General features: G+C 38.3%; 21 non-coding genes across 21 annotated transcripts; all 21 read right to left on the bottom strand.

Annotated features, from left to right (window-relative positions):
- Nucleotides 1–602: 602 nt before the first annotated feature.
- Nucleotides 603–685, bottom strand: trnal-uaa (transfer RNA leucine (anticodon UAA)). Its single transcript has one exon. It is a non-coding gene; the product is annotated as a tRNA-Leu (tRNA).
- Nucleotides 686–1,414: 729 nt separating this feature from the next.
- trnal-uaa (transfer RNA leucine (anticodon UAA)) lies at nt 1,415–1,497 on the bottom strand. Its single transcript has one exon. It is a non-coding gene; the product is annotated as a tRNA-Leu (tRNA).
- A 726-nt stretch (nt 1,498–2,223) lies between these two features.
- Nucleotides 2,224–2,306, bottom strand: trnal-uaa (transfer RNA leucine (anticodon UAA)). The gene has a single exon. It is a non-coding gene; the product is annotated as a tRNA-Leu (tRNA).
- Nucleotides 2,307–3,032: 726 nt separating this feature from the next.
- trnal-uaa (transfer RNA leucine (anticodon UAA)) lies at nt 3,033–3,115 on the bottom strand. The gene has a single exon. It is a non-coding gene; the product is annotated as a tRNA-Leu (tRNA).
- A 726-nt stretch (nt 3,116–3,841) lies between these two features.
- trnal-uaa (transfer RNA leucine (anticodon UAA)) lies at nt 3,842–3,924 on the bottom strand. Its single transcript has one exon. It is a non-coding gene; the product is annotated as a tRNA-Leu (tRNA).
- A 726-nt stretch (nt 3,925–4,650) lies between these two features.
- trnal-uaa (transfer RNA leucine (anticodon UAA)) lies at nt 4,651–4,733 on the bottom strand. The gene has a single exon. It is a non-coding gene; the product is annotated as a tRNA-Leu (tRNA).
- Nucleotides 4,734–5,459: 726 nt separating this feature from the next.
- On the bottom strand, nt 5,460–5,542 carry trnal-uaa (transfer RNA leucine (anticodon UAA)). Its single transcript has one exon. It is a non-coding gene; the product is annotated as a tRNA-Leu (tRNA).
- A 726-nt stretch (nt 5,543–6,268) lies between these two features.
- trnal-uaa (transfer RNA leucine (anticodon UAA)) lies at nt 6,269–6,351 on the bottom strand. The gene has a single exon. It is a non-coding gene; the product is annotated as a tRNA-Leu (tRNA).
- A 726-nt stretch (nt 6,352–7,077) lies between these two features.
- trnal-uaa (transfer RNA leucine (anticodon UAA)) lies at nt 7,078–7,160 on the bottom strand. The gene has a single exon. It is a non-coding gene; the product is annotated as a tRNA-Leu (tRNA).
- Nucleotides 7,161–7,890: 730 nt separating this feature from the next.
- trnal-uaa (transfer RNA leucine (anticodon UAA)) lies at nt 7,891–7,973 on the bottom strand. Its single transcript has one exon. It is a non-coding gene; the product is annotated as a tRNA-Leu (tRNA).
- Nucleotides 7,974–8,699: 726 nt separating this feature from the next.
- trnal-uaa (transfer RNA leucine (anticodon UAA)) lies at nt 8,700–8,782 on the bottom strand. Its single transcript has one exon. It is a non-coding gene; the product is annotated as a tRNA-Leu (tRNA).
- Nucleotides 8,783–10,322: 1,540 nt separating this feature from the next.
- Nucleotides 10,323–10,405, bottom strand: trnal-uaa (transfer RNA leucine (anticodon UAA)). The gene has a single exon. It is a non-coding gene; the product is annotated as a tRNA-Leu (tRNA).
- A 730-nt stretch (nt 10,406–11,135) lies between these two features.
- trnal-uaa (transfer RNA leucine (anticodon UAA)) lies at nt 11,136–11,218 on the bottom strand. The gene has a single exon. It is a non-coding gene; the product is annotated as a tRNA-Leu (tRNA).
- Nucleotides 11,219–11,948: 730 nt separating this feature from the next.
- Nucleotides 11,949–12,031, bottom strand: trnal-uaa (transfer RNA leucine (anticodon UAA)). The gene has a single exon. It is a non-coding gene; the product is annotated as a tRNA-Leu (tRNA).
- A 1,528-nt stretch (nt 12,032–13,559) lies between these two features.
- trnal-uaa (transfer RNA leucine (anticodon UAA)) lies at nt 13,560–13,642 on the bottom strand. Its single transcript has one exon. It is a non-coding gene; the product is annotated as a tRNA-Leu (tRNA).
- Nucleotides 13,643–14,369: 727 nt separating this feature from the next.
- Nucleotides 14,370–14,452, bottom strand: trnal-uaa (transfer RNA leucine (anticodon UAA)). Its single transcript has one exon. It is a non-coding gene; the product is annotated as a tRNA-Leu (tRNA).
- A 730-nt stretch (nt 14,453–15,182) lies between these two features.
- trnal-uaa (transfer RNA leucine (anticodon UAA)) lies at nt 15,183–15,265 on the bottom strand. The gene has a single exon. It is a non-coding gene; the product is annotated as a tRNA-Leu (tRNA).
- Nucleotides 15,266–15,995: 730 nt separating this feature from the next.
- On the bottom strand, nt 15,996–16,078 carry trnal-uaa (transfer RNA leucine (anticodon UAA)). The gene has a single exon. It is a non-coding gene; the product is annotated as a tRNA-Leu (tRNA).
- A 727-nt stretch (nt 16,079–16,805) lies between these two features.
- On the bottom strand, nt 16,806–16,888 carry trnal-uaa (transfer RNA leucine (anticodon UAA)). Its single transcript has one exon. It is a non-coding gene; the product is annotated as a tRNA-Leu (tRNA).
- A 726-nt stretch (nt 16,889–17,614) lies between these two features.
- On the bottom strand, nt 17,615–17,697 carry trnal-uaa (transfer RNA leucine (anticodon UAA)). Its single transcript has one exon. It is a non-coding gene; the product is annotated as a tRNA-Leu (tRNA).
- Nucleotides 17,698–19,237: 1,540 nt separating this feature from the next.
- On the bottom strand, nt 19,238–19,320 carry trnal-uaa (transfer RNA leucine (anticodon UAA)). Its single transcript has one exon. It is a non-coding gene; the product is annotated as a tRNA-Leu (tRNA).
- Nucleotides 19,321–20,047: the final 727 nt, after the last annotated feature.

The raw sequence follows: 20,047 nt of genomic DNA on the forward strand, positions 1-20,047 counted from the left end.
GATGTAGGTTTCGAACAAACAAGGACATTTTAATTTCGATCATGAGTCTAACGCCTTAAACACAGTGGCATCCAGGTGTTTCTAAAAGATTAACAAGAGCTGAGTCAAAGATGGAAGAACTTGTCATAGTCATTTCTTTCAGATTTGATCCACGCTAAATGTAAATGAGTGAAATGAGGGTTGATTACATCCTAAGTAAGCTTTTTCCAGGAATGGGGTTGGTACCCACAAAAACATACTGTTCGTCAGATTTTTATTCCAGCAGTCTAAACCACTCAGCCATCCTGGTGTAAGTAAAGTATCATCAAGAGCCCAGTGAAATTGGAATGAGGAGCACACAGTCAGTTCTTTTGGCTTTGAGCCAGACAATATCTAAACAAGACTTGTTGACATCCAAATCAAACTTAATAGAAGAACGGGGTTTCGAAGCAAGAAGAATAATAATTAAGTTGATAATGACTCTAACACCTTAACCACTCAACCATCTTTTGTGTTTATAAAGGATAAACATTTGCTTAGTCCAGGCGGAATAAGGGGAACAAAGTCAATTCTTTCAGCTTTGATCCAAGCAATTGATAACATCCAAATCAAAGATAATCTTCTACCAGGAGTGGGGTTCGAACCCACGAGGACATATGTCCATTGGATCTTAAGTCCAACACCTTAACCTCTCGGCCATCCTGGTGTAAAGAACATGAAATCGAGTGCCCAGTCAAAATGGAATAAGGAGCACACAGTCAGATCTTTTGGCTTTGATCCAGACAATATGTAAATGAAACTTGATTACATCCAAATCAATCATTCTAACAGATGTAGGTTTCGAACAAACAAGGACATTTTAATATCGATCATGAGTCTAATGCCTTAAACACACTGCCATCCAGGTGTTTCTAAATGATTAACAAGAGCTGAGTCAAAAATGGAAGAACTTGTCATAGTCATTTCTTTCAGATTTGATCCACGCTAAATGTAAATGAGTGAAATGAGGGTTGATTACATCCTAAGTAAGCTTTTTCCAGGAATAGGGTTGGTACCCACAAAAACATACTGTTCGTCAGATTTTTATTCCAGCAGTCTAAACCACTCAGCCATCCTGGTGTAAGTAAAGTATCATCAAGAGCCCAGTGAAATTGGAATGAGGAGCACACCGTCAGTTCTTTTGGCTTTGAGCCAGACAATATCTAAACGAGACTTGTTGACATCCAAATCAAACTTAATACAAGAACGGGGTTTCGAAGCAAGAAGAATGATACTTAAGTTGATAATGACTCTAACACCTTAATAACCACTCAGCCATCTTTTGTGTTTATAAAGGATTAACACTTGCTTAGTCAAGGCGGAATAAGGGGAACAAAGTCAATTCTTTCAGCTTTGATCCAAACAATTGATAACATCCAAATCAAAGATAAACTTGTACCAGGAGTGGGGTTCGAACCCACGAGGACATATGTCCATTGGATCTTAAGTCCAACGCCTTAACCTCTCGGCCATCCTGGTGTAAAGAACATGAAATCGAGTGCCCAGTCAAAATGGAATAAGGAGCACACAGTCAGATCTTTTGGCTTTGATCCAGACAATATGTAAATGAAACTTGATTACATCCAAATCAAACATTCTACCAGATGTAGGTTTCGAACAAACAAGGACATTTTAATTTCGATCATGAGTCTAACGCCTTAAACACAGTGGCATCCAGGTGTTTCTAAAAGATTAACAAGAGCTGAGTCAAAGATGGAAGAACTTGTCATAGTCATTTCTTTCAGATTTGATCCACGCTAAATGTAAATGAGTGAAATGAGGGTTGATTACATCCTAAGTAAGCTTTTTCCAGGAATGGGGTTGGTACCCACAAAAACATACTGTTCGTCAGATTTTTATTCCAGCAGTCTAAACCACTCAGCCATCCTGGTGTAAGTAAAGTATCATCAAGAGCCCAGTGAAATTGGAATGAGGAGCACACAGTCAGTTCTTTTGGCTTTGAGCCAGACAATATCTAAACAAGACTTGTTGACATCCAAATCAAACTTAATAGAAGAACGGGGTTTCGAAGCAAGAAGAATAATAATTAAGTTGATAATGACTCTAACACCTTAACCACTCAACCATCTTTTGTGTTTATAAAGGATAAACATTTGCTTAGTCCAGGCGGAATAAGGGGAACAAAGTCAATTCTTTCAGCTTTGATCCAAGCAATTGATAACATCCAAATCAAAGACAATCTTCTACCAGGAGTGGGGTTCGAACCCACGAGGACATATGTCCATTGGATCTTAAGTCCAACACCTTAACCTCTCGGCCATCCTGGTGTAAAGAACATGAAATCGAGTGCCCAGTCAAAATGGAATAAGGAGCACACAGTCAGATCTTTTGGCTTTGATCCAGACAATATGTAAATGAAACTTGATTACATCCAAATCAATCATTCTAACAGATGTAGGTTTCGAACCAACAAGGACATTTTAATATCGATCATGAGTCTAATGCCTTAAACACACTGCCATCCAGGTGTTTCTAAATGATTAACAAGAGCTGAGTCAAAAATGGAAGAACTTGTCATAGTCATTTCTTTCAGATTTGATCCACGCTAAATGTAAATGAGTGAAATGAGGGTTGATTACATCCTAAGTAAGCTTTTTCCAGGAATGGGGTTGGTACCCACAAAAACATACTGTTCGTCAGATTTTTATTCCAGCAGTCTAAACCACTCAGCCATCCTGGTGTAAGTAAAGTATCATCAAGAGCCCAGTGAAATTGGAGTGAGGAGCACACAGTCAGTTCTTTTGGCTTTGAGCCAGACAATATCTAAACGAGACTTGTTGACATCCAAATCAAACTTAATACAAGAACGGGGTTTCGAAGCAAGAAGAATGATACTTAAGTTGATAATGACTCTAACACCTTAACCACTCAACCATCTTTTGTGTTTATAAAGGATAAACACTTGCTTAGTCCAGGCGGAATAAGGGGAACAAAGTCAATTCTTTCAGCTTTGATCCAAACAATTGATAACATCCAAATCAAAGATAATCTTCTACCAGGAGTGGGGTTCGAACCCACGAGGACATATGTCCATTGGATCTTAAGTCCAACGCCTTAACCTCTCGGCCATCCTGGTGTAAAGAACATGAAATCGAGTGCCCAGTCAAAATGGAATAAGGAGCACACAGTCAGATCTTTTGGCTTTGATCCAGACAATATGTAAATGAAACTTGATTACATCCAAATCAAACATTCTACCAGATGTAGGTTTCGAACAAACAAGGACATTTTAATTTCGATCATGAGTCTAACGCCTTAAACACAGTGGCATCCAGGTGTTTCTAAAAGATTAACAAGAGCTGAGTCAAAGATGGAAGAACTTGTCATAGTCATTTCTTTCAGATTTGATCCACGCTAAATGTAAATGAGTGAAATGAGGGTTGATTACATCCTAAGTAAGCTTTTTCCAGGAATGGGGTTGGTACCCACAAAAACATACTGTTCGTCAGATTTTTATTCCAGCAGTCTAAACCACTCAGCCATCCTGGTGTAAGTAAAGTATCATCAAGAGCCCAGTGAAATTGGAATGAGGAGCACACAGTCAGTTCTTTTGGCTTTGAGCCAGACAATATCTAAACAAGACTTGTTGACATCCAAATCAAACTTAATACAAGAACGGGGTTTCGAAGCAAGAAGAATAATAATTAAGTTGATAATGACTCTAACACCTTAACCACTCAACCATCTTTTGTGTTTATAAAGGATAAACATTTGCTTAGTCCAGGCGGAATAAGGGGAACAAAGTCAATTCTTTCAGCTTTGATCCAAGCAATTGATAACATCCAAATCAAAGATAATCTTCTACCAGGAGTGGGGTTCGAACCCACGAGGACATATGTCCATTGGATCTTAAGTCCAACACCTTAACCTCTCGGCCATCCTGGTGTAAAGAACATGAAATCGAGTGCCCAGTCAAAATGGAATAAGGAGCACACAGTCAGATCTTTTGGCTTTGATCCAGACAATATGTAAATAAAACTTGATTACATCCAAATCAAACATTCTACCAGATGTAGGTTTCGAACAAACAAGGACATTTTAATTTCGATCATGAGTCTAACGCCTTAAACACAGTGGCATCCAGGTGTTTCTAAAAGATTAACAAGAGCTGAGTCAAAGATGGAAGAACTTGTCATAGTCATTTCTTTCAGATTTGATCCACGCTAAATGTAAATGAGTGAAATGAGGGTTGATTACATCCTAAGTAAGCTTTTTCCAGGAATGGGGTTGGTACCCACAAAAACATACTGTTCGTCAGATTTTTATTCCAGCAGTCTAAACCACTCAGCCATCCTGGTGTAAGTAAAGTATCATCAAGAGCCCAGTGAAATTGGAATGAGGAGCACACAGTCAGTTCTTTTGGCTTTGAGCCAGACAATATCTAAACAAGACTTGTTGACATCCAAATCAAACTTAATAGAAGAACGGGGTTTCGAAGCAAGAAGAATAATAATTAAGTTGATAATGACTCTAACACCTTAACCACTCAACCATCTTTTGTGTTTATAAAGGATAAACATTTGCTTAGTCCAGGCGGAATAAGGGGAACAAAGTCAATTCTTTCAGCTTTGATCCAAGCAATTGATAACATCCAAATCAAAGATAATCTTCTACCAGGAGTGGGGTTCGAACCCACGAGGACATATGTCCATTGGATCTTAAGTCCAACACCTTAACCTCTCGGCCATCCTGGTGTAAAAAACATGAAATCGAGTGCCCAGTCAAAATGGAATAAGGAGCACACAGTCAGATCTTTTGGCTTTGATCCAGACAATATGTAAATGAAACTTGATTACATCCAAATCAATCATTCTAACAGATGTAGGTTTCGAACAAACAAGGACATTTTAATATCGATCATGAGTCTAATGCCTTAAACACACTGCCATCCAGGTGTTTCTAAATGATTAACAAGAGCTGAGTCAAAAATGGAAGAACTTGTCATAGTAATTTCTTTCAGATTTGATCCACGCTAAATGTAAATGAGTGAAATGAGGGTTGATTACATCCTAAGTAAGCTTTTTCCAGGAATAGGGTTGGTACCCACAAAAACATACTGTTCGTCAGATTTTTATTCCAGCAGTCTAAACCACTCAGCCATCCTGGTGTAAGTAAAGTATCATCAAGAGCCCAGTGAAATTGGAATGAGGAGCACACAGTCAGTTCTTTTGGCTTTGAGCCAGACAATATCTAAACGAGACTTGTTGACATCCAAATCAAACTTAATACAAGAACGGGGTTTCGAAGCAAGAAGAATGATACTTAAGTTGATAATGACTCTAACACCTTAACCACTCAACCATCTTTTGTGTTTATAAAGGATAAACACTTGCTTAGTCCAGGCGGAATAAGGGGAACAAAGTCAATTCTTTCAGCTTTGATCCAAACAATTGATAACATCCAAATCAAAGATAATCTTCTACCAGGAGTGGGGTTCGAACCCACGAGGACATATGTCCATTGGATCTTAAGTCCAACGCCTTAACCTCTCGGCCATCCTGGTGTAAAGAACATGAAATCGAGTGCCCAGTCAAAATGGAATAAGGAGCACACAGTCAGATCTTTTGGCTTTGATCCAGACAATATGTAAATGAAACTTGATTACATCCAAATCAAACATTCTACCAGATGTAGGTTTCGAACAAACAAGGACATTTTAATTTCGATCATGAGTCTAACGCCTTAAACACAGTGGCATCCAGGTGTTTCTAAAAGATTAACAAGAGCTGAGTCAAAGATGGAAGAACTTGTCATAGTCATTTCTTTCAGATTTGATCCACGCTAAATGTAAATGAGTGAAATGAGGGTTGATTACATCCTAAGTAAGCTTTTTCCAGGAATGGGGTTGGTACCCACAAAAACATACTGTTCGTCAGATTTTTATTCCAGCAGTCTAAACCACTCAGCCATCCTGGTGTAAGTAAAGTATCATCAAGAGCCCAGTGAAATTGGAATGAGGAGCACACAGTCAGTTCTTTTGGCTTTGAGCCAGACAATATCTAAACAAGACTTGTTGACATCCAAATCAAACTTAATACAAGAACGGGGTTTCGAAGCAAGAAGAATAATAATTAAGTTGATAATGACTCTAACACCTTAACCACTCAACCATCTTTTGTGTTTATAAAGGATAAACATTTGCTTAGTCCAGGCGGAATAAGGGGAACAAAGTCAATTCTTTCAGCTTTGATCCAAGCGATTGATAACATCCAAATCAAAGATAATCTTCTACCAGGAGTGGGGTTCGAAACCACGAGGACATATGTCCATTGGATCTTAAGTCCAACACCTTAACCTCTCGGCCATCCTGGTGTAAAGAACATGAAATCGAGTGCCCAGTCAAAATGGAATAAGGAGCACACAGTCAGATCTTTTGGCTTTGATCCAGACAATATGTAAATGAAACTTGATTACATCCAAATCAAACATTCTACCAGATGTAGGTTTCGAACAAACAAGGACATTTTAATTTCGATCATGAGTCTAACGCCTTAAACACAGTGGCATCCAGGTGTTTCTAAAAGATTAACAAGAGCTGAGTCAAAGATGGAAGAACTTGTCATAGTCATTTCTTTCAGATTTGATCCACGCTAAATGTAAATGAGTGAAATGAGGGTTGATTACATCCTAAGTAAGCTTTTTCCAGGAATGGGGTTGGTACCCACAAAAACATACTGTTCGTCAGATTTTTATTCCAGCAGTCTAAACCACTCAGCCATCCTGGTGTAAGTAAAGTATCATCAAGAGCCCAGTGAAATTGGAATGAGGAGCACACAGTCAGTTCTTTTGGCTTTGAGCCAGACAATATCTAAACAAGACTTGTTGACATCCAAATCAAACTTAATACAAGAACGGGGTTTCGAAGCAAGAAGAATAATAATTAAGTTGATAATGACTCTAACACCTTAACCACTCAACCATCTTTTGTGTTTATAAAGGATAAACACTTCCTTAGTCAAGGCGGAATAAGGGGAACAAAGTCAATTCTTTCAGCTTTGATCCAAACAATTGATAACATCCAAATCAAAGATAATCTTCTACCAGGAGTGGGGTTCGAACCCACGAGGACATATGTCCATTGGATCTTAAGTCCAACGCCTTAACCTCTCTGCCATCCTGGTGTAAAGAACATGAAATCGAGTGCCCAGTCAAAATGGAATAAGGAGCACACAGTCAGATCTTTTGGCTTTGATCCAGACAATATGTAAATGAAACTTGATTACATCCAAATCAATCATTCTAACAGATGTAGGTTTCGAACCAACAAGGACATTTTAATATCGATCATGAGTCTAATGCCTTAAACACACTGCCATCCAGGTGTTTCTAAATGATTAACAAGAGCTGAGTCAAAAATGGAAGAACTTGTCATAGTCATTTCTTTCAGATTTGATCCACGCTAAATGTAAATGAGTGAAATGAGGGTTGATTACATCCTAAGTAAGCTTTTTCCAGGAATAGGGTTGGTACCCACAAAAACATACTGTTCGTCAGATTTTTATTCCAACAGTCTAAACAACTCAGCCATCCTGGTGTAAGTAAAGTATCATCAAGAGCCCAGTGAAATTGGAGTGAGGAGCACACAGTCAGTTCTTTTGGCGTTGAGCCAGACAATATCTAAACGAGACTTGTTGACATCCAAATCAAACTTAATACAAGAACGGGGTTTCGAAGCAAGAAGAATGATACTTAAGTTGATAATGACTCTAACACCTTAATAACCACTCAGCCATCTTTTGTGTTTATAAAGGATCAACACTTGCTTAGTCAAGGCGGAATAAAGGGAACAAAGTCAATTCTTTCACCTTTGATAGAAAACAATTGATAACATCCAAATCAAAGATAAACTACTACCAGGAGTGGGGTTCGAACCCACGAGGACATATGTCCATTGGATCTTAAGTCCAACGCCTTAACCTCTCGGCCATCCTGGTGTAAAGAACATGAAATCGAGTACCCAGTCAAAATGGAATAAGGAGCACATAGTCAGCTCTTTTGGCTTTGATCCAGACAGTATGTAAATGAAACTTGATTACATCCAAATCAAACATTCTAACAGATGTAGATTTCGAACCAACAAGGACATTTTAATATCGATCATGAGTCTAACGCCTTAAACACAGTGCCATCCAGGTGTTTCTAAAAGATTAACAAGAGCTGAGTCAAAGATGGAAGAACTTGTCATAGTCATTTCTTTCAGATTTGATCCACGCTAAATGTAAATGAGTGAAATGAGGGTTGATTACATCCTAAGTAAGCTTTTTCCAGGAATGGGGTTGGTACCCACAAAAATATACTGTTCGTCAGATTTTTATTCCAGCAGACTAAACCACTCAGCCATCCTGGTGTAAGTAAAGTATCATCAAGAGCCCAGTGAAATTGGAGTGAGGAGCACACAGTCAGTTCTTTTGGAGTTGAGCCAGACAATATCTAAACGAGACTTGTTGACATCCAAATCAAACTTAATACAAGAACGGGGTTTCGAAGCAAGAAGAATAATAATTAAGTTGATAATGACTCTAACACCTTAACCACTCAGCCATCTTTTGTGTTTATAAAGGATAAACACTTGCTTAGTCCAGGCGGAATAAGGGGAACAAAGTCAATTCTTTCAGCTTTGATCCAAACAATTGATAACATCCAAATCAAAGATAATCTTCTACCAGGAGTGGGGTTCGAACCAACGAGGACATATGTCCATTAGATCTTAAGTCCAACGCCTTAACCTCTCAGCCATCCTGGTGTAAATAACATGAAATCGAGTGCCCAGTCAAAATGGAATAAGGAGCACACAGTCAGATCTTTTGGCTTTGATCCAGACAATATGTAAATGAAACTTGATTACATCCTAATCAATCATTCTAACAGATGTAGGTTTCGAACCAACAAGGACATTTTAATATCGATCATGAGTCTAATGCCTTAAACACACTGCCATCCAGGTGTTTCTAAATGATTAACAAGAGCTGAGTCAAAAATGGAAGAACTTGTCATAGTCATTTCTTTCAGATTTGATCCACGCTAAATGTAAATGAGTGAAATGAGGGTTGATTACATCCTAAGTAAGCTTTTTCCAGGAATAGGGTTGGTACCCACAAAAACATACTGTTCGTCAGATTTTTATTCCAACAGTCTAAACAACTCAGCCATCCTGGTGTAAGTAAAGTATCATCAAGAGCCCAGTGAAATTGGAATGAGGAGCACACAGTCAGTTCTTTTGGCGTTGAGCCAGACAATATCTAAACGAGACTTGTTGACATCCAAATCAAACTTAATCCAAGAACGGGGTTTCGAAGCAAGAAGAATGATACTTAAGTTGATAATGACTCTAACACCTTAATAACCACTCAGCCATCTTTTGTGTTTATAAAGGATCAACACTTGCTTAGTCAAGGCGGAATAAGGGGAACAAAGTCAATTCTTTCAGCTTTGATAGAAAACAATTGATAACATCCAAATCAAAGATAAACTACTACCAGGAGTGGGGTTCGAAACCACGAGGAAATATGTCCATTGGCTCTTAAGTCCAACGCCTTAACCTCTCGGCCATCCTGGTGTAACGAACATGAAATCGAGTGCCCAGTCAAAATGGAATAAGGAGCACATAGTCAGCTCTTTTGGCTTTGATCCAGACAATATGTAAATGAAACTTGATTACATCCAAATCAAACATTCTAACAGATGTAGATTTCGAACCAACAAGGACATTTTAATATCGATCATGAGTCTAACGCCTTAAACACAGTGCCATCCAGGTGTTTCTAAAAGATTAACAAGAGCTGAGTCAAAGATGGAAGAACTTGTCATAGTCATTTCTTTCAGATTTGATCCACGCTAAATGTAAATGAGTGAAATGAGGGTTGATTACATCCTAAGTAAGCTTTTTCCAGGAATGGGGTTGGTACCCACAAAAATATACTGTTTGTCAGATTTTTATTCCAGCAGACTAAACCACTCAGCCATCCTGGTGTAAGTAAAGTATCATCAAGAGCCCAGTGAAATTGGAGTGAGGAGCACACAGTCAGTTCTTTTGGAGTTGAGCCAGACAATATCTAAACGAGACTTGTTGACATCCAAATCAAACTTAATACAAGAACGGGGTTTCGAAGCAAGAAGAATAATAATTAAGTTGATAATGACTCTAACACCTTAACCACTCAGCCATCTTTTGTGTTTATAAAGGCTAAACACTTGCTTAGTCAAGGCAGAATAATGGGAACAAAGTCAATTCTTTCAGCTTTGATAGAAAACAATTGATAACATCCAAATCAAAGATAAACTACTAGCAGGAGTGGGGTTTGAACCCAAGAGGACATATGTCCATTGGATCTTAAGTCCAACGCCTTAACCTCTCGGCCATCCTGGTGTAAAGAACATGAAATCGAGTGCCCAGTCAAAATGGAATAAGGAGCACACAGTCAGATCTTTTGGCTTTGATCCAGACAATATGTAAATGAAACTTGATTACATCCAAATCAAACATTCTAACAGATGTAGGTTTCGAAACAACAAGGACATTTTAATATCGATCATGAGTCTAATGCCTTAAACACACTGCCATCCAGGTGTTTCTAAATGATTAACAAGAGCTGAGTCAAAAATGGAAGAACTTGTCATAGTCATTTCTTTCAGATTTGATCCACGCTAAATGTAAATGAGTGAAATGAGGGTTGATTACATCCTAAGTAAGCTTTTTCCAGGAAAAGGGTTGGTACCCACAAAAACATACTGTTCGTCAGATTTTTATTCCAACAGTCTAAACCACTCAGCCATCCTGGTGTAAGTAAAGCATCATCAAGAGCCCAGTGAAATTGGAGTGAGGAGCACACAGTCAGTTCTTTTGGAGTTGAGCCAGACAATATCTAAACGAGACTTGTTGACATCCAAATCAAACTTAATACAAGAACGGGGTTTGGAAGCAAGAAGAATGATACTTAAGTTGATAATAACTCTAACACCTTAATAACCACTCAGCCATCTTTTGTGTTTATAAAGGATCAACACTTGCTTAGTCAAGGCGGAATAAGGGAAACAAAGTCAATTCTTTCAGCTTTGATAGAAAACAATTGATAACATCCAAATCAAAGATAAACTACTACCAGGAGTGGGGTTCGAACCCACGAGGACATATGTCCATTGGATCTTAAGTCCAACGCCTTAACCTCTCGGCCATCCTGGTGTAAGTAAACTATCATCAAGAGCCCAGTGAAATTGGAATGAGGAGCACACAGTCAGTTCTTTTGGCTTTGATCCAGACAATATGTAAATGAAACTTGATTACATCCAAATCAAACATTCTAACAGATGTAGATTTCGAACCAACAAGGACATTTTAATATCGATCATGAGTCTAACGCCTTAAACACAGTGCCATCCAGGTGTTTCTAAAAGATTAACAAGAGCTGAGTCAAAGATGGAAGAACTTGTCATAGTCATTTCTTTCAGATTTGATCCACGCTAAATGTAAATGAGTGAAATGAGGGTTGATTACATCCTAAGGAAGCTTTTTCCAGGAATGGGGTTGGTACCCACAAAAACATACTGTTCGTCAGATTTTTATTCCAGCAGTCTAAACCACAAAGCCATCCTGGTGTAAGTAAAGTATCATCAAGAGCCCAGTGAAATTGGAATGAGGAGCACACAGTCAGTTCTTTTGGCTTTGAGCCAGACAATATCTAAACGAGACTTGTTGACATCCAAATCAAACTTAATACAAGAACGGGGTTTCGAAGCAAGAAGAATGATACTTAAGTTGATAATGACTCTAACACCTTAATAACCACTCAGCCATCTTTTGTGTTTATAAAGGATCAACACTTGCTTAGTCAAGGCGGAATAAGGGGAACAAAGTCAATTCTTTCACCTTTGATAGAAAACAATTGATAACATCCAAATCAAAGATAAACTACTACCAGGAGTGGGGTTCGAACCCACGAGGACATATGTCCATTTGATCTTAAGTCCAACGCCTTAACGTCTCGGCCATCCTGGTGTAAAGAACATGAAATCGAGTGCCCAGTCAAAATGGAATAAGGAGCACACAGTCAGATCTTTTGGCTTTGATCCAGACAATATGTAAATGAAACTTGATTACATCCAAATCAAACATTCTAACAGATGTAGGTTTCGAACCAACAAGGACATTTTAATATCGATCATGAGTCTAATGCCTTAAACACACTGCCATCCAGGTGTTTCTAAATGATTAACAAGAGCTGAGTCAAAAGATGGAAGAACTTGTCATAGTAATTTCTTTCAGATTTGATCCACGCTAAATGTAAATGAGTGAAATGAGGGTTGATTACATCCTAAGTAAGCTTTTTCCAGGAATAGGGTTGGTACCCACAAAAACATACTGTTCGTCAGATTTTTATTCCAACAGTCTAAACAACTCAGCCATCCTGGTGTAAGTAAAGTATCATCAAGAGCCCAGTGAAATTGGAGTGAGGAGCACACAGTCAGTTCTTTTGGCTTTGAGCCAGACAATATCTAAACGAGACTTGTTGACATCCAAATCAAACTTAATACAAGAACGGGGTTTCGAAGCAAGAAGAATAATAATTAAGTTGATAATGACTCTAACACCTTAACCACTCAACCATCTTTTGTGTTTATAAAGGATAAACACTTGCTTAGTCCAGGCGGAATAAGGGGAACAAAGTCAATTCTTTCAGCTTTGATCCAAACAATTGATAACATCCAAATCAAAGATAATCTTCGAACAGGAGTGGGGTTCGAACCCACGAGGACATATGTCCATTGGATCTTAAGTTTAACCTCTCGGCCATCCTGGTGTAAAGAACATGAAATCGAGTGCCCAGTCAAAATGGAATAAGGAGCACATAGTCAGCTCTTTTGGCTTTGATCCAGACAATATGTAAATGAAACTTGATTACATCCAAATCAAACATTCTAACAGATGTAGATTTCGAACAAACAAGGACATTTTAATATCGATCATGAGTCTAACGCCTTAAACACAGTGCCATCCAGGTGTTTCTAAAAGATTAACAAGAGCTGAGTCAAAGATGGAAGAACTTGTCATAGTCATTTCTTTCAGATTTGATCCACGCTAAATGTAAATAAGTGAAATGAGGGTTGATTACATCCTAAGTAAGCTTTTTCCAGGAATGGGGTTGGTACCCACAAAAACATACTGTTCGTCAGATTTTTATTCCAGCAGACTAAACCACTCAGCCATCCTGGTGTAAGTAAAGTATCATCAAGAGCCCAGTGAAATTGGAGTGAGGAGCACACAGTCAGTTCTTTTGGAGTTGAGACAGACAATATCTAAACGAGACTTGTTGACATCCAAATCAAACTTAATACAAGAACGGGGTTTCGAAGCAAGAAGAATAATAATTAAGTTGATAATGACTCTAACACCTTAACCACTCAGCCATCTTTTGTGTTTATAAAGGATAAACACTTGCTTAGTCCAGGCGGAATAAGGGGAACAAAGTCAATTCTTTCAGCTTTGATCCAAACAATTGATAACATCCAAATCAAAGATAATCTTCTACCAGGAGTGGGGTTCGAACCAACGAGGACATATGTCCATTGGATCTTAAGTCCAACGCCTTAACCTATCAGCCATCCTGGTGTAAAGAACATGAAATCGAGTGCCCAGTCAAAATGGAATAAGGAGCACACAGTCAGATCTTTTGGCTTTGATCCAGACAAAATGTAAATGAAACTTGATTACATCCAAATCAATCATTCTAACAGATGTAGGTTTCGAACCAACAAGGACATTTTAATATCGATCATGAGTCTAATGCCTTAAACACACTGCCATCCAGGTGTTTCTAAATGATTAACAAGAGCTGAGTCAAAAATGGAAGAACTTGTCATAGTCATTTCTTTCAGATTTGATCCACGCTAAATGTAAATGAGTGAAATGAGGGTTGATTACATCCTAAGTAAGCTTTTTCCAGGAATAGGGTTGGTACCCACAAAAACATACTGTTCGTCAGATTTTTATTCCAACAGTCTAAACCACTCAGCCATCCTGGTGTAAGTAAAGTATCATCAAGAGCCCAGTGAAATTGGAATGAGGAGCACACAGTCAGTTCTTTTGGCTTTGAGCCAGACAATATCTAAACGAGACTTGTTGACATCCAAATCAAACTTAATACAAGAACGGGGTTTCGAAGCAAGAAGAATGATACTTAAGTTGATAATGACTCTAACACCTTAACCACTCAGCCATCTTTTGTGTTTATAAAGGCTAAACACTTGCTTAGTCAAGGCGGAATAATGGGAACAAAGTCAATTCTTTCAGCTTTGATAGAAAACAATTGATAACATCCAAATCAAAGATAAACTACTAGCAGGAGTGGGGTTTGAACCCAAGAGGACATATGTCCATTGGATCTTAAGTCCAACGCCTTAACCTCTCGGCCATCCTGGTGTAAAGAACATGAAATCGAGTGCCCAGTCAAAATGGAATAAGGAGCACACAGTCAGATCTTTTGGCTTTGATCCAGACAATATGTAAATGAAACTTGATTACATCCAAATCAAACATTCTAACAGATGTAGGTTTCGAACCAACAAGGACATTTTAATATCGATCATGAGTCTAATGCCTTAAACACACTGCCATCCAGGTGTTTCTAAATGATTAACAAGAGCTGAGTCAAAAATGGAAGAACTTGTCATAGTCATTTCTTTCAGATTTGATCCACGCTAAATGTAAATGAGTGAAATGAGGGTTGATTACATCCTAAGTAAGCTTTTTCCAGGAAAAGGGTTGGTACCCACAAAAACATACTGTTCGTCAGATTTTTATTCCAACAGTCTAAACCACTCAGCCATCCTGGTGTAAGTAAAGTATCATCAAGAGCCCAGTGAAATTGGAGTGAGGAGCACACAGTCAGTTCTTTTGGAGTTGAGCCAGACAATATCTAAACGAGACTTGTTGACATCCAAATCAAACTTAATACAAGAACGGGGTTTGGAAGCAAGAAGAATGATACTTAAGTTGATAATAACTCTAACACCTTAATAACCACTCAGCCATCTTTTGTGTTTATAAAGGATCAACACTTGCTTAGTCAAGGCGGAATAAGGGAAACAAAGTCAATTCTTTCAGCTTTGATAGAAAACAATTGATAACATCCAAATCAAAGATAAACTACTACCAGGAGTGGGGTTCGAACCCACGAGGACATATGTCCATTGGATCTTAAGTCCAACGCCTTAACCTCTCGGCCATCCTGGTGTAAGTAAACTATCATCAAGAGCCCAGTGAAATTGGAATGAGGAGCACACAGTCAGTTCTTTTGGCTTTGATCCAGACAATATGTAAATGAAACTTGATTACATCCAAATCAAACATTCTAACAGATGTAGATTTCGAACCAACAAGGACATTTTAATATCGATCATGAGTCTAACGCCTTAAACACAGTGCCATCCAGGTGTTTCTAAAAGATTAACAAGAGCTGAGTCAAAGATGGAAGAACTTGTCATAGTCATTTCTTTCAGATTTGATCCACGCTAAATGTAAATGAGTGAAATGAGGGTTGATTACATCCTAAGGAAGCTTTTTCCAGGAATGGGGTTGGTACCCACAAAAACATACTGTTCGTCAGATTTTTATTCCAGCAGTCTAAACCACAAAGCCATCCTGGTGTAAGTAAAGTATCATCAAGAGCCCAGTGAAATTGGAATGAGGAGCACACAGTCAGTTCTTTTGGCTTTGAGCCAGACAATATCTAAACGAGACTTGTTGACATCCAAATCAAACTTAATACAAGAACGGGGTTTCGAAGCAAGAAGAATGATACTTAAGTTGATAATGACTCTAACACCTTAATAACCACTCAGCCATCTTTTGTGTTTATAAAGGATCAACACTTGCTTAGTCAAGGCGGAATAAGGGGAACAAAGTCAATTCTTTCACCTTTGATAGAAAACAATTGATAACATCCAAATCAAAGATAAACTACTACCAGGAGTGGGGTTCGAACCCACGAGGACATATGTCCATTTGATCTTAAGTCCAACGCCTTAACGTCTCGGCCATCCTGGTGTAAAGAACATGAAATCGAGTGCCCAGTCAAAATGGAATAAGGAGCACACAGTCAGATCTTTTGGCTTTGATCCAGACAATATGTAAATGAAACTTGATTACATCCAAATCAAACATTCTAACAGATGTAGGTTTCGAACCAACAAGGACATTTTAATATCGATCATGAGTCTAATGCCTTAAACACACTGCCATCCAGGTGTTTCTAAATGATTAACAAGAGCTGAGTCAAAAGATGGAAGAACTTGTCATAGTCATTTCTTTCAGATTTGATCCACGCTAAATGTAAATGAGTGAAATGAGGGTTGATTACATCCTAAGTAAGCTTTTTCCAGGAATAGGGTTGGTACCCACAAAAACATACTGTTCGTCAGATTTTTATTCCAACAGTCTAAACAACTCAGCCATCCTGGTGTAAGTAAAGTATCATCAAGAGCCCAGTGAAATTGGAGTGAGGAGCACACAGTCAGTTCTTTTGGCTTTGAGCCAGACAATATCTAAACGAGACTTGTTGACATCCAAATCAAACTTAATACAAGAACGGGGTTTCGAAGCAAGAAGAATAATAATTAAGTTGATAATGACTCTAACACCTTAACCACTCAACCATCTTTTGTGTTTATAAAGGATAAACACTTGCTTAGTCCAGGCGGAATAAGGGGAACAAAGTCAATTCTTTCAGCTTTGATCCAAACAATTGATAACATCCAAATCAAAGATAATCTTCTACCAGGAGTGGGGTTCGAACCCACGAGGACATATGTCCATTGGATCTTAAGTCCAACGCCTTAACCTCTCGGCCATCCTGGTGTAAAGAACATGAAATCGAGTGCCCAGTCAAAATGGAATAAGGAGCACATAGTCAGCTCTTTTGGCTTTGATCCAGACAATATGTAAATGAAACTTGATTACATCCAAATCAAACATTCTAACAGATGTAGATTTCGAACCAACAAGGACATTTTAATATCGATCATGAGTCTAACGCCTTAAACACAGTGCCATCCAGGTGTTTCTAAAAGATTAACAAGAGCTGAGTCAAAGATGGAAGAACTTGTCATAGTCATTTCTTTCAGATTTGATCCACGCTAAATGTAAATGAGTGAAATGAGGGTTGATTACATCCTAAGTAAGCTTTTTCCAGGAATGGGGTTGGTACCCACAAAAATATACTGTTCGTCAGATTTTTATTCCAGCAGACTAAACCACTCAGCCATCCTGGTGTAAGTAAAGTATCATCAAGAGCCCAGTGAAATTGGAGTGAGGAGCACACAGTCAGTTCTTTTGGAGTTGAGCCAGACAATATCTAAACGAGACTTGTTGACATCCAAATCAAACTTAATACAAGAACGGGGTTTCGAAGCAAGAAGAATAATAATTAAGTTGATAATGACTCTAACACCTTAACCACTCAGCCATCTTTTGTGTTTATAAAGGATAAACACTTGCTTAGTCCAGGCGGAATAAGGGGAACAAAGTCAATTCTTTCAGCTTTGATCCAAACAATTGATAACATCCAAATCAAAGATAATCTTCTACCAGGAGTGGGGTTCGAACCAACGAGGACATATGTCCATTAGATCTTAAGTCCAACGCCTTAACCTCTCAGCCATCCTGGTGTAAAGAACATGAAATCGAGTGCCCAGTCAAAATGGAATAAGGAGCACACAGTCAGATCTTTTGGCTTTGATCCAGACAATATGTAAATGAAACTTGATTACATCCTAATCAATCATTCTAACAGATGTAGGTTTCGAACCAACAAGGACATTTTAATATCGATCATGAGTCTAATGCCTTAAACACACTGCCATCCAGGTGTTTCTAAATGATTAACAAGAGCTGAGTCAAAAATGGAAGAACTTGTCATAGTCATTTCTTTCAGATTTGATCCACGCTAAATGTAAATGAGTGAAATGAGGGTTGATTACATCCTAAGTAAGCTTTTTCCAGGAATAGGGTTGGTACCCACAAAAACATACTGTTCGTCAGATTTTTATTCCAACAGTCTAAACAACTCAGCCATCCTGGTGTAAGTAAAGTATCATCAAGAGCCCAGTGAAATTGGAATGAGGAGCACACAGTCAGTTCTTTTGGCGTTGAGCCAGACAATATCTAAACGAGACTTGTTGACATCCAAATCAAACTTAATACAAGAACGGGGTTTCGAAGCAAGAAGAATGATACTTAAGTTGATAATGACTCTAACACCTTAATAACCACTCAGCCATCTTTTGTGTTTATAAAGGATCAACACTTGCTTAGTCAAGGCGGAATAAGGGGAACAAAGTCAATTCTTTCAGCTTTGATAGAAAACAATTGATAACATCCAAATCAAAGATAAACTACTACCAGGAGTGGGGTTCGAAACCACGAGGAAATATGTCCATTGGCTCTTAAGTCCAACGCCTTAACCTCTCGGCCATCCTGGTGTAACGAACATGAAATCGAGTGCCCAGTCAAAATGGAATAAGGAGCACATAGTCAGCTCTTTTGGCTTTGATCCAGACAATATGTAAATGAAACTTGATTACATCCAAATCAAACATTCTAACAGATGTAGATTTCGAACCAACAAGGACATTTTAATATCGATCATGAGTCTAACGCCTTAAACACAGTGCCATCCAGGTGTTTCTAAAAGATTAACAAGAGCTGAGTCAAAGATGGAAGAACTTGTCATAGTCATTTCTTTCAGATTTGATCCACGCTAAATGTAAATGAGTGAAATGAGGGTTGATTACATCCTAAGTAAGCTTTTTCCAGGAATGGGGTTGGTACCCACAAAAATATACTGTTTGTCAGATTTTTATTCCAGCAGACTAAACCACTCAGCCATCCTGGTGTAAGTAAAGTATCATCAAGAGCCCAGTGAAATTGGAGTGAGGAGCACACAGTCAGTTCTTTTGGAGTTGAGCCAGACAATATCTAAACGAGACTTGTTGACATCCAAATCAAACTTAATACAAGAACGGGGTTTCGAAGCAAGAAGAATAATAATTAAGTTGATAATGACTCTAACACCTTAACCACTCAGCCATCTTTTGTGTTTATAAAGGCTAAACACTTGCTTAGTCAAGGCGGAATAATGGGAACAAAGTCAATTCTTTCAGCTTTGATAGAAAACAATTGATAACATCCAAATCAAAGATAAACTACTAGCAGGAGTGGGGTTTGAACCCAAGAGGACATATGTCCATTGGATCTTAAGTCCAACGCCTTAACCTCTCGGCCATCCTGGTGTAAAGAACATGAAATCGAGTGCCCAGTCAAAATGGAATAAGGAGCACACAGTCAGATCTTTTGGCTTTGATCCAGACAATATGTAAATGAAACTTGATTACATCCAAATCAAACATTCTAACAGATGTAGGTTTCGAAACAACAAGGACATTTTAATATCGATCATGAGTCTAATGCCTTAAACACACTGCCATCCAGGTGTTTCTAAATGATTAACAAGAGCTGAGTCAAAAATGGAAGAACTTGTCATAGTCATTTCTTTCAGATTTGATCCACGCTAAATGTAAATGAGTGAAATGAGGGTTGATTACATCCTAAGTAAGCTTTTTCCAGGAAAAGGGTTGGTACCCACAAAAACATACTGTTCGTCAGATTTTTATTCCAACAGTCTAAACCACTCAGCCATCCTGGTGTAAGTAAAGCATCATCAAGAGCCCAGTGAAATTGGAGTGAGGAGCACACAGTCAGTTCTTTTGGAGTTGAGCCAGACAATATCTAAACGAGACTTGTTGACATCCAAATCAAACTTAATACAAGAACGGGGTTTGGAAGCAAGAAGAATGATACTTAAGTTGATAATAACTCTAACACCTTAATAACCACTCAGCCATCTTTTGTGTTTATAAAGGATCAACACTTGCTTAGTCAAGGCGGAATAAGGGAAACAAAGTCAATTCTTTCAGCTTTGATAGAAAACAATTGATAACATCCAAATCAAAGATAAAC

Source organism: Salvelinus fontinalis, chromosome 22, assembly GCF_029448725.1.
Source record: "Salvelinus fontinalis isolate EN_2023a chromosome 22, ASM2944872v1, whole genome shotgun sequence".
Taxonomy (NCBI): Eukaryota; Metazoa; Chordata; class Actinopteri; order Salmoniformes; family Salmonidae; genus Salvelinus; species Salvelinus fontinalis.